Source organism: Lissotriton vulgaris, chromosome 10 (genome assembly GCF_964263255.1).
Source record: "Lissotriton vulgaris chromosome 10, aLisVul1.2, whole genome shotgun sequence".
NCBI lineage: Eukaryota > Metazoa > Chordata > Amphibia > Caudata > Salamandridae > Lissotriton > Lissotriton vulgaris.
Window position 1 is genome coordinate 845,039,783 of NC_141698.1, and position 20,911 is coordinate 845,060,693.

The 20,911-nt window shown below is 46.7% G+C and overlaps 1 protein-coding gene across 1 annotated transcript in view; it reads left to right on the forward strand.

Moving 5' to 3' along the window:
• The window catches only part of CUBN (cubilin), a 1,372,460-nt gene that overhangs the window by 652,048 nt on the left and 699,501 nt on the right, over window positions 1-20,911 (forward strand). The window lies entirely within an intron of this gene.

Below are 20,911 nucleotides of genomic sequence, written 5' to 3' on the forward strand. Positions count from 1 at the left end.
CACTGAACTCTAATCCACCATTTTCTGTGCTTTACTCCACTCGATGGCACTGTAATGTACTCTGCAACACACTATGCTACTCTAATCTGCACCACTCTATGCCACTGCACTCTATGCTACTCAACTCTACTCTACTCTGCACTGTACGCCACTGAACTCTATGCCACTCGACACTACCCTGCGACACTGCCCTCTGCATTACTGCCCTCTCTATCACTCAACTCTTCGCCACTCCAATACACACTACTCTTTGCCGCTGCACTACTGTACTCTGCACTACATTGCTCTGTGCCACTCTTCTCTGCATCGCTCTACTCTGTGCCACTCCACTCTGGCCCACACCAATCGGCCCTACTGCAGTCTGCTAAGCACCACTCTAATCTACTTCACTGCATTCTACGACACTGCATTGTAGTCTGTTGGATTCAATGCCACTGTGCTCAATGTTACTGCACTCTACACCACTATACTCTGCAATACTCTACTCCAATGCACTCTACACCAATCCACTCTATTCTATGTCAGTGCAGTGTGTGCTATTCTATGCGGTTCCGCAATATGCCACTCTCAACACAAAACTCTCTGCCAATCCACTCTACAACACTCAACTCTGCTGTTCACCATTCCACTCTGAGACATTCCATGCTACTCTTATCTATCTCACTAATCTTTAGCCATGCTGAATAGCTGCCATGCTGGTGAACCATATGGCTAAAACACATTGGCAAAGCCAATGGTTCTTGCATAGGTGAGAGCTATTGGCTTTGCCAATGCTGGCTTACAACTTTTTAATACTGATACAGAGGATATGTCATAAAATCAATGCAAAGTTCAGTTTACTGTGGGATGTTCATACGGAATGCCATTAGGAAAGGCAATGTCCCTAGGGTTAGAGTTCATTGCATCTTATATTTAGTATTATATAACTTTCGTTATTCGATCGTTTACCCTAAATTTGAACTATCTTTGTTGGTGTTTTACAATTTTTACCGTGTATCTGTGTGCGTGGACGCAGAGACACTGTAATATGTTTCAATGTGCATGGAAGAGAAAGATGCAAAGCAAGCGAATTAGAGATGTAGCCATATTATAAAGCGAGCATGTGGAAAATTGACGTAATTAACTAGAGAACCTGCTTCTGCTGCAAATAATGCATTTCATGGTTTCTTGCCCTCACTGTACTCCCCATCCTCATTTAAGCAATAGCATAAGTATTTGTCGTATATCTGACTTTGAACACTATGCATATTAGTTTGAAATATGACAGAAGTTATTGTGGAAAGATAACATTATGGAAAAGGTGTGGCTTTGAATGCATTATTGAAGGTGAATAATAAAGCAGTGCATTTGGAAAATATGTATCACCAAAAAAACAAGATATTTTTTCACTTCCTCTGTTGTGGGATAACGGGTGTTTGTGACTAATCCCCTGACTTCCGCCTTTTGCTACACAGATTTGTTGAGGCAGTGATATTTCCTGTCAGAACTCCCTTGTTACAAATTAATTCCCTTTTAAAGCCGTACTTTTCTCCTCTACACCAAACTTTTTCACCACCAACTTCCACAAGAAGCCATTTTGCATAAAGAACTATTGTCAACGCACGTAGCCTCTTTTAATAACAGAGGGAAACTGAAGTTTCTTCACATATCCTTGGAAGCATGTTTTTCTCAAAGGCCAAAATGCATTGAGTAGCAGCTATGTCACATATTTTAACTGAAAATAACACAATTATAGTCTTTTACATCAAGTTTAACTACCAAAGCTTAACACTGTTATAGTTTCACTCCTGAACTGATAAAAATATTGATGCTGGTAATCTTAAAGTGTTCCCTTGGGTAAACTTTCAGTTTGGTGTGCTAACTCTCCGCATTTGTATTCCTACAATCTCTTTCAACATAGATTATTAGGCCTCATTCTGCCTTTATTCTAAATATTGCACCATTGAATAGGTAAAGTTGTGCTTTCATTAGAAGGCATATACCCCATTGTTTCCAACATCAAAACCCTCCTCTTTCAATAACCACTCTTACTTTTCCGCACCCCCTCCCTTCAGGATTACGAGGTATAGCGCTGGGATACTCATGGGTGACTACGCGCTCTATAAAAACCTTAAATAAATAAATAAATTCCATCTGATTTTCTGCCTATACTCTATCACAACTTTGGAAGCAACATTTGTGTTTCTTTTCGGGTTCCATTGTGTGATAAGGCATTTGCATCCCATCTGTCCCCATAAAGTAAGTCCTAAGTCCAGTGCTTATTTTGAGTCGGGGCTTTCCATTGCTCAACACTGGCACCTTATTGTCAGCACCGGGGCTATAACAGTCTGCCACATGGTGGCGCTGTCCTGCTAATTTCGATATGAACACAACAACAGCGGTTTATTTGTTCAATTTACATTATCAATGACTAATACCTGCCTCCCAAGCCATTCTTCTGGCTTTGGGGGCCTGGAATAGTCTGACTTGTCACACTTATAGGAGTGTGAAGGTTAGTAGCTGTGTATGTACTGTCATTGGCAGCGCTGGCATGGGTTATGCGAGGTGCAATCCGCAGTGACCTCCCGACGAGAGCCCCAGCACTTATCCTTTTACAAATTAAGCACTGCCTAAGTCCCATTTTAGTCACCAAGGGAACTAGTAGGTCAGACACAAATTCAGTCTAGGACAGCATGCAGATTTGTTTTAGCACTGTTTAGACATTACTCGCTATGGCTCATCCTTGAGTTAATGGAGGGTGCTGCACAATTCAACCATGTTGAAAGGGCACCCTTTTTAGGTCGAGCCTATAACAGCGCGCATGCGCTGTTCTGGCGAAGACTTTATATAGGGGCTTTTGAAATCTGCCCTCACACTCGCCAACGTTTGTGTCTGTGCTTTTTCTTTTGTCCTACGCAATTGGCCTTTGCGTGCGCCTTTTTTAACAAAGACAGCACGCAATTCGACAAAGGCGGGCGCATTGCTCCACCCATGGCCTATTGGTGGCAGTTACCCGCACTGTCGCCATGTCGTTTCAATTATCGTGCCCAGACACGAGCGGGATAATTGAAACCACATGGCTCGCTGTGGCGCGCGCTCTCGTGCCTAGCGTTATTTTTTATCTTTTATTTTATATTTTATTTTTTATCTCCAGTCGAAGTGGAGCTTGCTGGCCTCGCTCTTGTGAGCCTTTATTTACTTGTTTCCTTTGTCTCAGCTTCAAATGTTAATTGACTGCTCCAAGCCTGCCCTCTTCATACAACGCAGCCTGCTTTTCTTTCACCCGGTGTTTGGTGTCCGTGTTGTGTTGCCTTTAGCCACCCTCTCCCCGTGCCGTTCAAGTTGTACATTTCCCACTCCCCTCCTGTTTTCCATGTTTCTCTACTCCAAGCGTACCCCACATTCCACTTTTTATTCACCCAGTCGTGTTGCCTTTAGCCTCTCCCTCCCCTCCTCATGTCGTTCAATTTGTAAATTCCTTGCTCCCTTCGTGTTATCCATGTGTTTTTTTCCATGGCTTGCTCACTCGTAATGGCCACTCGGGGTGCTTCTCCTCACTTCAGCACACAACTTGACCCCCTCCCCCCCCGCCTTGGAGCTCACATGCATGGCGGGCAGGACCAGACCGATTGCATTTCCAACGCTTGTTATATGTAAAGCCAAGGTTTCATTCCCAACGGCTGCCGACTTTGAAGCAGGAACCAGGTTTGAGTGTGGCGGGGGCTCTAGCATTCTGTGATTGTAGACAAATCACAATCTCCTCCCGGCTCTGAAAAATGCGTCCCTCTGTAATGCAATCGTTGCTCATGTAAAGCGGGCTAATTTGTTCGAGTCGAGTTTTGCAAAGCACGGTAGTCTGTCTTTTGTGTCTTGCTGTAATGTGTTAGTCCTTTCATTTCTCTTTAGCACTGCATCCTTACGAAGATGGCGATCCCCTTGGCGGTAAATTCAGGTAAGTGCTTATTGAGGGGATTACCCCTCGGCAAGTGTGAAAGGGGCATGTGGAGTAAGGGGCCGGGTTTAATTAAGCTGCTATCTAGTCCAGCAGTGACTTCCTCCATACATACGACGCATGTCCCCACCCACCTCTTACAGTCAGTTGCCTACAGCCATTCCGTAACTACACGCACTGCTATATGCCCCTTCCTGACATCGCTAGAGCAGCACGTGCATTGCAGCCCATTTAAGAAACAGGATTGTGGACCCACTACTGCCTGTTTCTGTCTCTTACTGCCCTCATCCAGACCATGCCCGCAGGTCTCTCTTTCCATTACGATCTGCTTTATTACTTCGACGGATGAGTGTTGACCTCTGCTTGGCTAATGTGTTACACCTTTCTCTTCACCTGCCTGGCAGTGACCATGTCACGCCACAACTACACCCTGGAATGGCAGCCAAAAGAACTTGGTGTGTTAGTAACGAAACCCTTTATAGTGCTTGTTTCACGCTAATATCGTTTTAACTAATGCACTGTCCATGCTGGAAACAGTTTTTATAGTGTTCTGTCTCTTGCGCCTTTGCTTTGCTTGTAGCCCCGACCTCTGTCCTATATGAGTATGCTGACCAGTACGTTTCTCTTTTACATTCTGGAACTTGTAGTTCTGCATATATAATAGACAGGTCAAAGCTACCCTTACATATATTTCAAAACCTAGCTAAGCCCAGACAACTACAAATTACATCTCAGCCCATGCCTGACAAGTGTAGCCTTCTGGTGAACGACGTGCTCCCAAACTCCCATTTCTCTTCATTTGTGCTGCCCAAATTGTTAAACTGCAGCATCGAAAGTGACTTCGGATTTCATAAGTGCGAGTGGCGTATCATGGCTACATTAACTCCTCCTTGCACCCATACGATATTGTTTGCTTAGATATTCCTATGACCATCAATCAGATCTACAATGCATGACACATTAAGGGCATCATATAACAACTGGTGGCAGACGAGGTATATTGTGATTGTGTAATGGAAGGATAGGTTCCGGGTTTAGAGTATCCGAATTTCAGGACCTGACATAGAGTAAAGTACATAGTTGTGCAAATGAAGTTAAGGATGGCTGTCAACACGTTGAACTAGTTTAACACCAAGAATGGGCTCAAATGCTTACGCAGAGTGTTGAAAACCTTTTAAACAGAATTGATGAAGGCTATGGGTCTGTTTTCAGTGTTCCAACCCATTCAAACAGACTTTCATAAACGGTCTATGCACAAATGCTGTTTCATTATATTAAGTCATGCCCAACTGGCTTTGACAATGCTGGTCAAAGTGGCAGACAATGATTGCCTTTTCTATATCATGCATATTGGAGATAAAGAATTTAACCTAACAAACAGCAGGATGATTGAGTACTTTTCAGAAGTGAAATAGTCCCTCTTGCAGTCTAGTGGAAGCAATTCCTAGAAGACAGACTGATGCACCAAAGAGCGTACTCCCATGTGTGGAACCAAAGCCCAATCTGTGTTTTTTAAAGAATTGGCAACAATAGGTCTTTCAGACAGATATGCTGTCAAACCAGACGTAAGTGGCGTCTGCTGAAAAATTCAAATGGGTGCAGGGGAGGGAGGACCGACGAGGGAAATAATTACAATAAAAAAAGAAAACCTACCTGTACCGACGCTGCCGACCACTTCCGCGCCTCCTGCTTCTCTTCTCTCCTACCAGCACAGGTGTCCCACGCAGTCCTTGCGATGCTCTCGGTAGCATGAGAGCAGAACCAGGATTGGTCTGAGTGGCTTGGTTTGCCGCTCAGACAGTGCCTGAGAGTCCGTGCTACTGCTCCAACCCAGCTGTGAAATACAGCTAGTTTGGAGAAACTCAAGTGTGCATGGCGGTTTTGGCCGGCCTAAGACGGCTGGCCAAACCATCATACACACTTAGGTTGTGCACTACTCCCCCCCTGCTGGCTGTGACGACGGCCAAGTCCCGCCCCGCCCAGGCTTGGCTGGCTCCTGAGGTAAACGGGAAAAATAAAATGGTAATAAAGCCGATATATTATCTTTTATTTTTCCCGTTTCCCTCAGCTGGCTCTCGGCAAGGGGGGTGAACCTCCTCCGCCCTAGTGGAGGAGCCACCGCTTGAGTTTCTAAAGGTAATGTTGTATAAAACTAGACATAAAGACACATGTTTTGGAGACTGAAAGAAAAGCAAGAGATGTCTCATGATTGCTAAGTCTTCAAAGACATCACAGGACCAATTACCTCTAAAAATAAAGAAATGGGGCACATGCACTGCTGGCATTAACGGCATTGGGTTAGCAAATCAATGCCATGCAAAAGTCTTGGCAACGCAACCTAGACAGCTGACAGTCACATGCAAATTAGTCAAACATAAAAAACAGGAAACCCTTCAGAACCGCCTGATGAAGTTTCTAATAACCCTTTAATGCTCAAACACATTATCTGTATTTGCAGTCCTTATACATAAAATGCCCCTCACACAAAAGAAGCACATTAAAATGTCAAACACTGTAGTTGAGCAAGATAATTTTTTTGTGACCTAAAAAACACTGGTCGGGGAATATTGGAGAGAAAAGGCTCAGCCTGGTTTAAATATCAAAGTTAGGAAAGGCAGTTTTGATTTTTGAACACTGTGGACCTTTACGAGGGTCCCAGTATTTCCAGTGTTGTAATACCTCACCTGGTAATAAAGCTGTGCAGTATGGCCGTGAGATTTAGGATTAACCCCCTATCGGCCCCAATGGAACGGGAAACATTGGTACTTTACCACTGGTTTCCACATGTGAACTCTTAAATCTGAATATTTGGCCACAGACTAAGGGCCTGGTTTAGATCTTGGCGGATGGGTTACTCCATCACAGCGGTGATGGGTATCCTGTCTGCTGAAATATAAATCCCATTGCATCCAAAGTGATGAATTTTGGCTGCGTTGTGACGGAGTGAGCCATCTGCCGGGATCTAAATCAGACCCAGAGTCCTCAATATTTGACCTGGAAGATCTGTGCAATTGAATTAGTCTGAAATGAATACATGTGTTATTATTATGAGAGCCCTAATACTATTTTAGACAGACACTAAAGTTGCCACCCCAAGTAAGTTTTAGGAGCCCACTCATAAGCCGGACCATTGGGTAAACTGGAGCTGTGCCAATTTGCTTTGCACCACCCAACCAGAGAAATTACATTTACATCAACCAGCAGGTCATGTGCAAGGCGAAGCTAGTTGCAAATATTCTGTGGAATTGGTAAAGATGTTCACCACTCCAGGAATGTGCGTTTATCGAAATAATCCTGTGAATGTTACTTTACCAAATGTCAATGAGAGGTCTAGTTTGTCATAAGCAAGTGGGTGACACCATCATCTAAAATGAAGTACAGATTGTATCATAACTACATGGTCATTGCCTCAATATCATCCTGGTGGGAAACTCTGCTCCTCTTTGGATACAGAGGGTTGATACTGCAGCCCCCGGCCCCCTGTACAAAATACAGCCCCCACCAATCCAAAACCGGCCCCACCCTTCCTGTCCACAGGGAAAACGTCCGGTGCCCACTACGACCAGTCTGGCCCTGGTGATAACAAACTGCAACTGCATCCTGCAGAAAAAAGGAGGATTATATTGAAATTAATAGAGCCAATGGGACCCCAGTAACCAGTTTCAAGATCCAACTAAATCCTGAATACTTCTAGACTGTGTTTTTACATGTTTAAACATTGAATGCAGCTACAGAAACCAGTCAATGTGAAATTGCAGCAGGAGTTTGCTTCACTATGAGTACTACTGGCACGTCTTGCTTCCCTGCTTTGTATCTATTTTTGTTTTTTTCCTGACATGATTGCTTAATGCTTATGGGAAATGTAGGGCAGTAAAGAGTATTTTTAGAAATTGTGAATTCTCTTTTTATTCTAACATTTTGTTTTGCGGGATTGTAGTTTGATAAACTAATTTGTTCACTAATATATTCTCGTGATGCCTTGGTAAGCAAAATGTGGTGATGGCTGACAAAAAAAGCTGAGTGTCCAAATGCTGTTTGCAACATCATGATTCAAATCTATGATTGTAAGCACTACTGTGATTCCGGTTGCAACTAGTTTTGGAACAAGTCTCGTATCATTGCTATTTAGGAAGGCCATCTATATCATAAGAAAACATCTGCTTTCCTGTAGGTCCCAGTAGCTCATTCTAAGAATTGATAGATAAGTCAGCCGCTGCTTCTGAACACCATTTATTTGTGAAATTGGGGTGTATTGTTTGTTCCGTCTCATGCAATGCCGAAATCCCATTAGCTTTGGTCAACCTAGATTTTGAGAAGGTTGTTTGTCAAAACATCTTCAAAATGTTACCCTGACAACTATATTGTAGTCAAAATATCATGGCCCATAATATCAAGAAGGTAAGTGCATATAGATAAGTATAGCTTTACTATTCTAGACTCCACATTTATGTATCTTGAATATGTGTGTGTTTATACACACACACATATATATATATATTGCAATAATAGTTATCTGAAGTAGCTATTACCCGTGCCGTAAAGTAATGATAACTTGCAGCATCACCATGTACTTATAATGATCACAAATATTACATCACTCGTGCCATGTTCTATGACATCATTGCTAATATCACTGCAACATGTGAAATGACATAATTGATAACAATACTGTGCATGACGGGGCGTGTGGCTCTGGACCGGGTCAAAGTCATAAATTTAGGAGAACCCCAATGGAGCATTGGTCGGATACAGAGACCAGGCATATACAAATGAAGTGTTTCCCTTCTTTGAGTCCAAGTCCACGCAAGAGACCTCAGCTAAAGCTCTGTATTGGTGGGAGCCGCAAGGAGATTATTGTAAGCGCGAGGAGCGGGTCATCACTGGAGCATCACATTGGCGGCAGATGCAGGTTGTTGAGGTTTGGTCCGATGAGCTGGTCACTGTCAGAACTTCTCATTGGCAGGAGACATAGTGATTGCTGTCAACATGAGTAGACCACTCAGGGTTCTGAACAGTCCCAGACGTCTGGATTTGCACCTGAAAATCAGTTTCTGTAGTTTGGAAGAAGAAGGAGTACACTCTGATGCCAACCAAGATTCCATGACCTGGGGCACCTCTTGGGGATCAGAACTCACTCTAATGAAAGCCAGCAGCAGGGCTCAGGCAGGTCCATTTGAAGGCAGTTGCAGGTAGACCACTCAATGCTTGTTGTGTAGCTGTAATTCAAAGAGGAGGTCAGCCAACTGACCCTTGGAGTCACTTATAAGGGTTCTAGAATCTCAGCAAGCAGGTCGCTCTTCCTACTTCAGACAGTATGGTATTCCTTAATCTGAATCTTCCACAGGTCCAGGCATGTTCTAATGAAAGATTCTGAGTATTCCGTTCTTATAACTAGTGCTAGCATTTGGCCTACTCCCAAACTATTTCTGTCCTGTTCTTCTCCTTCTTCTGGATTTGGCTCCAATTCCGTCTAGGGGAACAAAGGCAAACACAGGCCTGGAGTAATGTTCCTTTGAATGTGTGCTGCAGGCTGGGTCCTTTAAACAGTAATCAGAGCAGGGCACAACTTCTCTCCAGCCATCTTGTTAGGGAGACCCACTTACTCTACACCCTGGCCATTTTTGTCCATGAGAAGAAGAAAATACAGCTGGAAGAAATACACAGCACACCGTAGGAGAGCCATTTACAGTCGTGACCATGTACAGTGGCAGAAAGGCACATTTGGTTTAGGCAGAAAAATGCCAACTTTGTAAAAATTGCATTTTCCGCATAGTAACTTAAAATCTGACTTTACTATTTAAGAGTATTTTAAACTGCAATCCAAATGAGTGGAAGAATTTTTTCTGTTTTTGTTCTAAAACTAAACTTATCACTTATTAAGTGTAATAAGGTAACCCAGTGTTAGCCTATCGTAGAGATAGTCTTGCTACTATGAAAAATGATGTTAGGAGTTTTTCACTGTCAGGAAATGTAAAACCTATGTACACATGTCCTACTTTCAAAAACACCATACGCCCTGCCCTTTTGTGCCTAGCTTAGGGGTGACTAATGAGGACGAGAAAGAAGATTTAAGCCTGGCAAAAATTTATTTAGCCAGACCAAAATGTAAGTTTAAAATTGCAGTGACAGGCTGCAGTGGCAGGCCTGAGATATGTTTTACAGGGCTACTTTAGTGGTTGGCACAATGCATGCTGCTGCCCACTACTGGATATAATTTACTGACCCTGGGTACATGTATTTCCATACACCAGGAACCTACAAGTCAATGAAATAATGTTTAGGTCAACTTTACCATGTGAGAGAGAGCACAAACTCTTTACTAGTGGTTTGGAGGAATAAACTGCATAGAGCAGTAAAAAATAACGAAAACAGGATCAGCAAAGGCGGTCAAAAATCTTGGGTGAACCTGCAGAAAGAGCTCAGTCCATCAACTTAAATACAATAAAAAAATAATGACATATACATATTCAAACGAGATGGCAGACGGGCTGTGCTTTCGGGTCTGGGTCCCATTGCATATTTCCGAATGCTACTCCAATATGCTTCAATGGTTAATTTATTGTGGGCAGAGAAAGTAACACGTTTCGACTTCAATGAAATATTGATCACACAAACGTCCTTATCCAATACACCATTTATATTTACAAACAACAAAAAAGAAAATATGAACTTAGAAATGTTCAGTCAAACTACCCAAATTTAGGAACAGAGTTTACATGGCCTTAATCCCAAATTTGATTTGATGTGTGCATATATACAATCCAAATTCACAGTTTTACCATAAAATAAATTAAGATAAATTAATTGATTGAAAGGAACAAATTTACCTTGGAAACAGTAATACAGACTTGCTCCAGTCCAGTCCAACCACATGTAACTATCGGTAATAGTAGCCATTAGCATCTCATTCTAGCAGTGACCGTAAAAATAAAGAAAAGACCAAGAGTAATTCCACCCGCTTGTTTCCATCTGATTACCTGCTCACAAAAACAGGCCAAAGTAGCCTTACATTGTTACATTGATTAAACAATCAATTATAGCAATAAATGTAATAACATTTGGAGGAAAACTGCCGAAATTTTGCAATTTGACTGATTTTGAGTGTTACATAACATGCACAGTCTGGACTCAAGCTAATTCATTTTCATATTTATAGAGTTTCAGAAATTACTATTTTAAAAATTAAAACCATGGAGTTTTACTAGTTATATGTAAATGACATAAGTATAACTTACACTGCTCTGATGTACTACTTATGATATGACAACATATATTACAACACTAATGAAATATGAAATCTATGGAAAGTGCAAATGATACATACGTCATTTATGTATAACTAGTGAATTTCAGTAGGCTTTTGGTTTTAAAACTTTTTTAATATTAGAAGATCTACATATACCTGTACTTTAACCTTATATATATCTATATATTACCTACTCACGGTCGCCAGTAGGTAGTTATATTTAGGACCTAGTTTCCATAGGAAAAGCGTTTTACTGATTTGCCAATATCTTTGGCGATGTTTGACGAATCTTCGCAAAATTTTCAAAACAAATGGGTTGGTCAGGTCAGCTGCTGTGTTGAAAGTGTTGGGGTGATTCGTCAAGCGAAGGCAGAGAAACACAGAGGGGTCCAAAAACTAATTTTATCCATGTTAATTTCCATAGGAAACTTTAGACACTGCTACAGGCCGAATTACATCAAATTTGGCAAAAAGGTAGCTCTTGGTTCAGAAAGCACACTTTTTGTTAAATGGTGTAAATCCGTTTAGTAGTTCCTGAGAAATTTAAATATTTCTCAGATATCCAAATATGGGCGTGGTGGATCCACAAACCTTCCAGATCTCGAGCTTGCGATCATATTAGCTGCCAACACTTCAAACCAGGAAGTGTTGGCAGCCATCTTGTGACTCGGTTGAACAGAGTCACAAGAAAAATGGTAAAAAAATTTACAAAACAAGAAAAGGGGGCTGGGTAGAAACACTCGGACCCCCTCCCTTGAAAATGATTATAAAAAATGTCCATGCCCTGGGAGATGGGGTTCCCGGTGCTGAAATCAGCCTAAGGAGGGGTCCACGTCACCTCCCTCCCTTCCTAAAATATAGTTTAAGAAAACAGAAGCTGGCAACTTGCCGTAGGCCCAGCCCCCTTCCTCCACTACTCTGCAAATGCACCTCCAGGCATGCTCTTGGTTGTGGGATGAAGTTCCCTTTGATCCTGAGGGTTCTTAGGTGCTAACTTGCCCACCTGTTAACCTCCAGTAAGCCCCACATAATGGGATTGCTGGTAGGTGGCCGGAGGCCAAACCCCTTTTCCCACCACTCTGCAAATGAGCCTTTCGGCACACTGCTGATGGGGTGGTGAGGTACCCTTGCGTCCTGAGGGCCTCATCCCTCAGCAGCAATGCACTAGGAGGGGCACTAGTAGAGTTGTTGAGAAAGAGGGCGTGGCCTGGTAGGCTAGTTGGCCCCTGAGGCCCCCAGCAGCAAAGGTGACTTCATCTCCTAAACCAACCAAGAGGCCGTTTGACGGCTGGAGAAAGGGGGCATGGCATGCTATCAGAACTCAGCAATCCTGCTGTGTGGGACTTACTGGAGGTTACAGGAGGGGTACTTGACCCACAAGGACTTCTTTGGAAAAACTACCCTATTTGTTACCTCCAGTCAGTCCCACACAGTGGGATTACTAAGAGGTCTTAGGAAGCCACACACCCCCTTTCTCTGCCACTCTGTAAACGCACCTCCTGATGCACTGCTGGTTGGGGGATGAAGTCCACTTTACTTCAGAAGGACCTTGGTGGTCAAGGAGCACTCCTGGTAGCTTCTGTAAGTCCTACGCAGCGGAATTCCTGAGAGCTGGTTGGAGGCCCAATCCCTTTTATCCACAACTCTGCAAATGTAACTGCTCGTTAAAAAACCTTAGATATTCACTGAAAAAAATCAAAGGTTACAGCGACATTATAGTCAGGAATTACCATTTAAAAAACCTTACCAATTCACAGAAAAAACACAGGTTTCAGGAACGTTATAGTTAGGAATTAGCATTTAAAAAACCTTAGCGATTCACAGAAAAAACACAGGTTTCAGGGAAATTATAGTTAGGAATTCGTATTTAAAAAACCTTAGAAATTCACTGAGAAAAACAAAGGTTACACAAATGTTATAGTTAGGCTGACATTTCACTTGCACAAAACCAGAGAAATTCAGCTTTTATAGTTAGCTGAGCTAACTATAACTCATATCCCCACAATGCACTGCTTATGACCTCACATGTTACAACACTCATGACATGGTCAGTGTCATCACTGATGACAACACTGACAACGCTGCTATTGCAGCTCAGGGAGCCCACCCCTGGCTGCTCCATCCTTTGTTAGGTGGCGTCTCCTCTTCACCCTTGTGGGGTCCCAGTCCCACCCGGGAACCCCGCCTCACCCCATCATTGGAGGGCAGCCCGGGAAGCTCATCCCCGGCTGCCCCCATCGGCTCCCCGCACGGCCAGCACCCATGCGTGCTGCTGTGGGAGCCGAGACCTGCAGTTATGGTATGCCCGCTCCGGCGGGCAGACTCGAAGCCTCAAGCCGGCCCGCCTGACCTCAGGGGAGTGCATCAGCACTCCCCCGGCCTCTTTCTTCTCTTCGGGGCCCAGGGATGGAGTCCCGGGCCCCCAAACCAACTTCACGGGGAATGCGGCGGCGCTCCCCGACTTACTTCTTCTGTGGGGCCAGGGTGGGTTCCTGGCACCACGCAACCACCACTTCCTCTCCTGCGGGGCCCAGGGATGGGGTCCTGGGCCTCTTGGGCACATTTTCACAGGGAGCGTGATGGCGCTCCCTGACATTCATCTTCGCGGGAGGATGAGACGGCACACCCCTGCCTCCTTCCTCACATGGGGCCCGGAGTTGGGATCCTGGGCCCCCTGCAATTCTTCATGGGGAGCGCACCAGCGCTCCCCGACCTCATTTTCGGCAGGGGCCAGGGTGGGCTCCTTGCACCCCGCGGGGGCACCTTCACAGAGAGCGCGACAGTGCCCCGACTTATCTTCTCCTGGCCCTCCACAGGGGCCCATTTTGGACCAGCGGCGGAGCCCCACGCACTTTGTCATTGGTCATGGCAGAGGTCAAAGGTCGCCTACTTTCTGGGGGCATATCTCAGCCCCCAGGGGTCCAATCTTGGTGATCTTGGCCTCTTCTTTCTCCTGGTGGCGCACTCCAGCCACTGGGAGCACTTTCCTTTTCCCTTTTGGTCACACAGAAAGTGGATTCAGCAGGGAGCTATCTTCACTGCTTCCCTGCGCAAGCCTTCCGCCGGGCTAGTTTCCTGGGTCTCTCTTCTCCCTGCACTGGACGCTCCACCCGCCTCGTGCCTGACCCCCGAGTGCTGCCGCCTCTGCTGCCCGCTGTGCCTCTGGTGTGCCCCTGAGCTGCTGTGCCCCTGAGCTCGCCAAGGATCTGGTCTTGTTCAGTATTTTTATTTATAATTTTTGCCCTGTATTGTAATTGTTGTGCTGTGCATTGAAATCATTGTGCCCCCTAATTTGTGCCTCCACCGCTGCCCGATGTGCGTCTTGTGCACTCATATCGTTCTGCCCCCTGATTTGTGCTGCCACCGCTGCCCGCTGTGCCTCTCCGGTTTTGGTTTTGTTTTGGTATCGCAGTCGTTGTGCCCTCTGCCCCTCCACCCCACACCCTGCCGCTGCTCAGCCCAACCCCCGTTCCCTCCTGCATCACCACTCCACCCCTCCCCACTCGCCACCCCGCTCCCGCCTTCCAGGTGCTCCTCCCTCGCTCCGCCCCCTCCGCTCTCCACTTATGGCAGAGTGGCAAACGTGCAGCGTTCACGCGCAGCAGATGCGCCCTATGAGCGCCGAAGGCACGCCAAAGGTAAGCCCGTCTACGCCCGTCTGCGCCTGGACGCGCCCGGCGCCAGAACCCCTGGCCCTCGTAGTGGCCATCCACCCCGCAGAACATACGACACCACAACCCTCACTGCCCTCAACACCGGAAGACTCCCCGACTGCCACCGAGCTGTCCCAGGCCGTACACATGGACCCTTCACCTGCCAATCCTGCAAGTTCTGCTGCATCAGGACCCACACTACAACCACAAACGCCAAACAGAGCTCCAACAACAACCACCTGAAGTGCATCCTGCTCTATACCTGCTCGGTCCACAGACACGCCATTGAACTATGGAACCTACTCGACACCACTACTCCGGATGTCGACTTTCCCACGGAAACCTGGATGAACGCCTCATCAGCACCTGATATCGCCATAGCTATCCCGGACGGATACAAGATCATCCGAAGAGACCGCATCAACAAAACAGGAGGAGGCATTGCGATCATCCACAAGAACACCATCCGCATCTCGACCAGCTCCGACGACACCCTCATAGCCACCGAACACCTCCACTTCCAGATACACACCGACCCCAAGACAACACTCAGAGGCACCCTCATTTACAGACCCCCAGGACCCCGTACACAATTCTGCGAAGCCATCGCTGACCTTGTCAGCCCACACGCCCTCCCTTCCGAGGACTACATTCTCCTAGGAGACCTCAACTTTCACCTGGAGAATAACAACGACAACAACACTGCCACCCTGCTTGATAACCTCGCCAATCTCGTACTCAAACAGCTGGTGAACACCCCCACACACTACGCCGGACACACGCTCGACCCAATCTTCTCCTCCAGCAAACACATCTCCTTTAATCACACCACAGGACTCCACTGGACAGACCATAGCTGCGTCCACTTCAGCGTCAGAAAGACAACAACCCACCACCACCCGCAACAGGTTCCCCGCAGAAGTTGGAACACAATTACCCTCGACCAGCTCACCACATCACTGAACCAAAACCCTCCCGCCAGATCTACGGACCCAAATCAAGCAGCCATTAATCTCGCACAATGGATCACCCATTGCGCTGACAAACTAGCACCCCTGAAAAACCGTCTCAACAAACCAGGAATCAAAAGAGCCTCCTGGTTCAATGACGACCTCAAGAGATCCAAAAAGAACTCCTGCACCCTCGAGAAAACCTGGAGAAAAAACCCAACCGCAGACAACATGACTGCCTTCAAGATCGCCACCTGCAAACACCACCAACTGATCAGCACCACTAAGAAGTCATCATTTAAAGACCGACTAGATAACAACGCCCACAACAGCAAAGAACTCTTCAGTATCGTTAATGAGCTCTACAATCCCAGCGCCGGCAACAACGACATCACTCCCTCTCAAAATCTATGTGTCTCACTAGCCTCATTCTTCCACAGCAAGATCGCAGACATACATAACAGTTTCAGCGACCTCTCCTCTCCCTCTACCTTTGAACTGAAGCCCCCTACCACCACCCTCTGCGCCTGGACCCCAATCAGCACCGAAGATACCATCCGCATGATGAAATCCATCCACTCCGGATCTCCAACCGACCCATGCCCCCACCACATCTTCAATAAAGCCGACTCCGTCATCGCACCCCAACTTCGAGATATCATCAACTGCTCCTTCAACACCGCTACCTTCCCGGAAAGCTGGAAGCATGCCGAACTCAGCGCCCTCCTAAAGAAACCTTCTGCAGACCCCACCGAACTTAAGAACTACGCCCCATCTCTCTCCTCCCGTTCCCCGCCAAAGTCATTGAGAAGACCGTCAACAGCCAGCTCGCTGCCTTCCTTGAGTCTAACAGCTCCCTTGACCCCTCACAGTCCAGCTTCCGAGCTAAACATAGCACAGAGACCGACCTTATCGCAGCCACAGACGACATCCGGACACTGCTCGACAACGGGGAAACAGTGGCTCTCATCCTCCTGGATCTTTCCTCAGCATTCGACACGGTATGCCAACCGCACCCTAGTACAACGCCTCAGGAACGTCGGATTACAAGATAAGGCATTGGACTGGATCATCTCGTTCCTCGCCGGAAGAACCCAAAGAGTCCGTCTCCCCCCTTTCAGATCAGAGGCCACCGAAGTCATCTGCGGCGTACCACAAGGATCTTCGCTCAGTCCCACCCTCTTCAACGTCTACTTGAGCCCCCTCGCATCCATCGCACGCCAACACAACTTAAATATCATCTCCTATGCTGACAACACTCAACTGATCCTCTCCCTCACCAAAGACCCAACCACCGCCAAAACCAACCTACACGAAGGGATGAAAGACGTAGTCGAATGGATGAAGAACAGCCGCCTAAAACTGAACTCGGACAAAACGGAAGTCCTCATCCTAGGAACTTTCCCCTCTGCCTGGGACGACTCATGGTGGCCCCCGGCCCTAGGCAGCGCACCGAAACCAACGGACCATGCTCGCAACTTAGGATTCATCCTTGACTCCTCCCTCTCCATGACCAAACAAGTCAACGCCGTCTCATCATCATGTTTTAACATCCTACGCTTGCTCCGAAAGATCTTCCGATGGATCCCCACCGAAACTAGGAAAATGGTCACCCAAGCACTTGTCACCAGCCTACTAGACTACGGAAACACCCTCTACACAGGAACCACAGCCAAATTGCAAAAAAGACTTCAACGCATTCAGAACGCCTCGGCCCGACTCATCCTGGACATTCCTCGACACAACCACATATCAGAACACCTGAGAGACCTGCACTGGCTCCCTATCAACAAGAGAATCACGTTCCGTCTCCTCACTTACGCACACAAGGCCCTCCACAACCTAGGACCCAGCTACCTCAACAATTGCCTATCCTTTTACACCCCCACCCGCCAACTACGATCGTCCAACCTAGCCCTCGCCGTGATCCGACCCGTCTGAAAAGCCACCATGGGAGGAAGATCCTTCTCATACCTAGCGGCCAAGACCTGGAACTCCCTCCCCTCTCACCTCCTTCTTACCCAGAACCACCTCTCCTTCAGGAAGCAACTCAAGACCTGGCTATTTGATCAGTAACGATCCCCTTTCCCTTAAGCGCCTTGAGACCCTCTGGGTGAGTAGCACGCTATACAAATTTCTGACTTGACTTGACTTGACCTGCTTCTGCACACTGGTCTTGGACTCTTCTCCTGGTGCCATTCGGGATCCTGGGACAGTCAGGGGGTTCCTCCTTCCAACTGCTATTGCGTCAGGTTCTAGCACCCTCTGCCTCAGCCACATCTCAGAGACAGCTCCTCTTCCTGTGCAAGTGCTCTTTAAAGATTTGGGGAGTGGGCTGGCAGGAAGTCTCTGTTTTCCCTATCACACAGCGACGCATCACTTTGCTTCCCCTTCTCCCTCCTTCCTGTCCAGGCCTCATGGCGTCATCCAGGGTCTCCTGCCACATGGTCTCTGAGAGCCTCTTGCCCCCAATGCTGCATTCTCGCTGCTGCAGTTTGGTGCCTGGCACCCAGTGACAGCTGCTGATGGATTAGCCTGTAGCTCCACCCATCTTCTCTCCTGGGAAGACCCAAAAGCAGTACAAATATCACTTTGGACTCTGCAGAATACTTCCTCTCACATTGGTTACAGTGGACTTTGTTGCGTGTCTGGAATTTATAGGCCCTAGGAAAGTACAACTAGCCCATGTGCTCCCTATACCCATAAGAGAATAATGGAATAAACACTGTAAAGCACACTGACTTTCCCTGACATGCTTCTTCCCACTGTATAAAGCCTACTGCATGTCACCACCCAATTCTGCATAAGTCCTGCCATGCCATTCACTTTGTAGCTGCTCCTGGACTGCGCACACCAGGAATCTCCCCTGCACAGCCCACACATGTGTGCACTCGCATGTACACAGGTGTCTGCGCAGTAACCAGCCCGTTGCACCATACTCCAGCTGCTGAGGTGCGGCCTAGTCAAGCTAGGGGGACACCAGTAAAATCCACATGCAGTCTCTTTCATCTTAAGTTCACTGTGGGTGAGCCCCAACTTATGAGGCTCTCCCACAGTAAAAGCTCAACAAATAGGTGCCCAAAGAGCGAAATATCTGGGTGGCTCAGAGTGTCAGAACCACTTTCTAGCAGTGGGCATTAAGTAAAAAGACAATCCAAGTCCATCATGGCGTCAGGAAAACTTTGAGAAAAAGAGGCACACACCACCCCATTTGCTGATCTTTCCACACCTGGGAAACCACAGAGTGATGGCATGAGGATATCATTTTGCTGACATCAGCATCTGCAGTAGCACAACCAAATAGGCCTAAATAGGAATCAATGGTGTGAAAGTTATTTTCTTTTTCAGGTAGGGCAAAAAATGGGTGCTTAAGATGTGGCATGCATGGACATGAAAAGTGACCTAATATGCCCTTGCGACCAATTTTTTACATTGCAGGCATCAGGTGTTCTGCTCTGACTCTAATCAAAACTGGTCCAGCGATGAAGTGCAATATATTAGGCAACTAACCATGGGGCCTTCTTGCACGTTATTCAGTCTTACCTTCACCAGCAAGACCTGCGCAATTGTAGTCTCAAAGAGTACCCTTTCTCCCAGGTGCTGAAGCTGCAGTGGATGTCTCCAGTGAGTATTGCATACATGGCGCTGCAGGTGTAACGCCCGGGTGTCCTCTACTCCTCCCGCACAGTCCTTCAGGGACAGTGGCCAAGTGTCCTCGATGCTCCTCTGATGCCCAGAAGTGTCTATGGATTATCCTTACAGAGGGGTAAGGGGGCAACTGAATGCTCTTGGTGCTGGTGATCCTCAGTAAGGGCTTGAGCCTGCACTGGTTAAATAGCATTCTCTTCTCTTTGACAATGGACTGGACCAGACCACCATCCTTTCCTTTCTCCCAGTAGTCCCACCTGGAATATAGGGTCACCGTTCTCACACCGCACATGGACTACAACCCAATTGACAAGGCAGTAATCTTCACAGTGGCCCCACCTGGCATATGGGATCACCGACTTCACTCCGCACAGGAACTATGAGCCGATAGGCACAGTATTAACCTTCACAGCACCTGGCATTAGGGGTCTCCAACTTCCTTTCGCACACGGGCTATGACCCGATCGGTGCATATGTTTTCTCATCACACCTAGCTTCAGAGATCCCCTCACCAGGATCTCCCTCTAGGACTTGCTCTCTCCAGCACACTCCTATTCCTCCCTGATCACACTGACCTTGGCAAGCAGTCAGGTCCTCCAGGCTCATAGGGAAGGTGGTCTTGGATTCCCTGGCTGATGTCCCCTTACACTGCTGGGAAACTGGCAGACCGAAGCCCCCAGTCCTAATTACAGGCAGAAGTTTTGCAGATCTTCTCTTCCTCGCGAAGCCCAACTGGCTGCTTGACAGTTGGAAATGTTTGGAGCCTTAAGCTCCCCTTCCTGTAGTCCATTTTTCAAAAATCAAATGTGATTTAGAGTCTGAGTCTTTGAACTGTATATTGGGGGTCTTTTGAAGTGCCCTTTGCTCTGTCCTGCCCTTTCTCAAGAAAGCAGTCTATCACAGCCAGAGTGCCTCCAATTCCAATATTCAAACAACACAGGTCATTAGAGGTGCTAAAGATTCACACCTGGATGTCAGCCATAGTGCTATGTGCATCAAAAGGTTACCATAGGGCCTCCGCTCTACTGTTTATGACTGTCTTATCCACTCAATCTCCTTCCTGCAATGTGCCCAACCACTTTCCCATGACCTCTTACCGAATCAGAGAGCACCCTTTGAAGTATACACAGCCTGGCTCGCCCTTACTCGAGCGTGCCTCACGCAGCTCACAATAATGCAGCAATCCACAAATCTGTCTGGGGTATTTCCCTCCCTCCTTCTGCTTATCCAGTCAACCTAGGTCTCCCAAAATGAAACCCAGGTTCTTCCCTGTATTGTACGATTCATGGGCACACACACCCAGTGTATGCAGATAACACAAAGCCCCATGCAGCACTACATCTTCCATGTATTGTATCATTCACAGGCACACATAAACCCAACACATGCATATAACACACACGTCACAGCATTACATACTAATATATTGTAGGCCACGGGTGAGTTAAGCACACAGCAGTGTAACTTTAAATGAGTGAGCCTG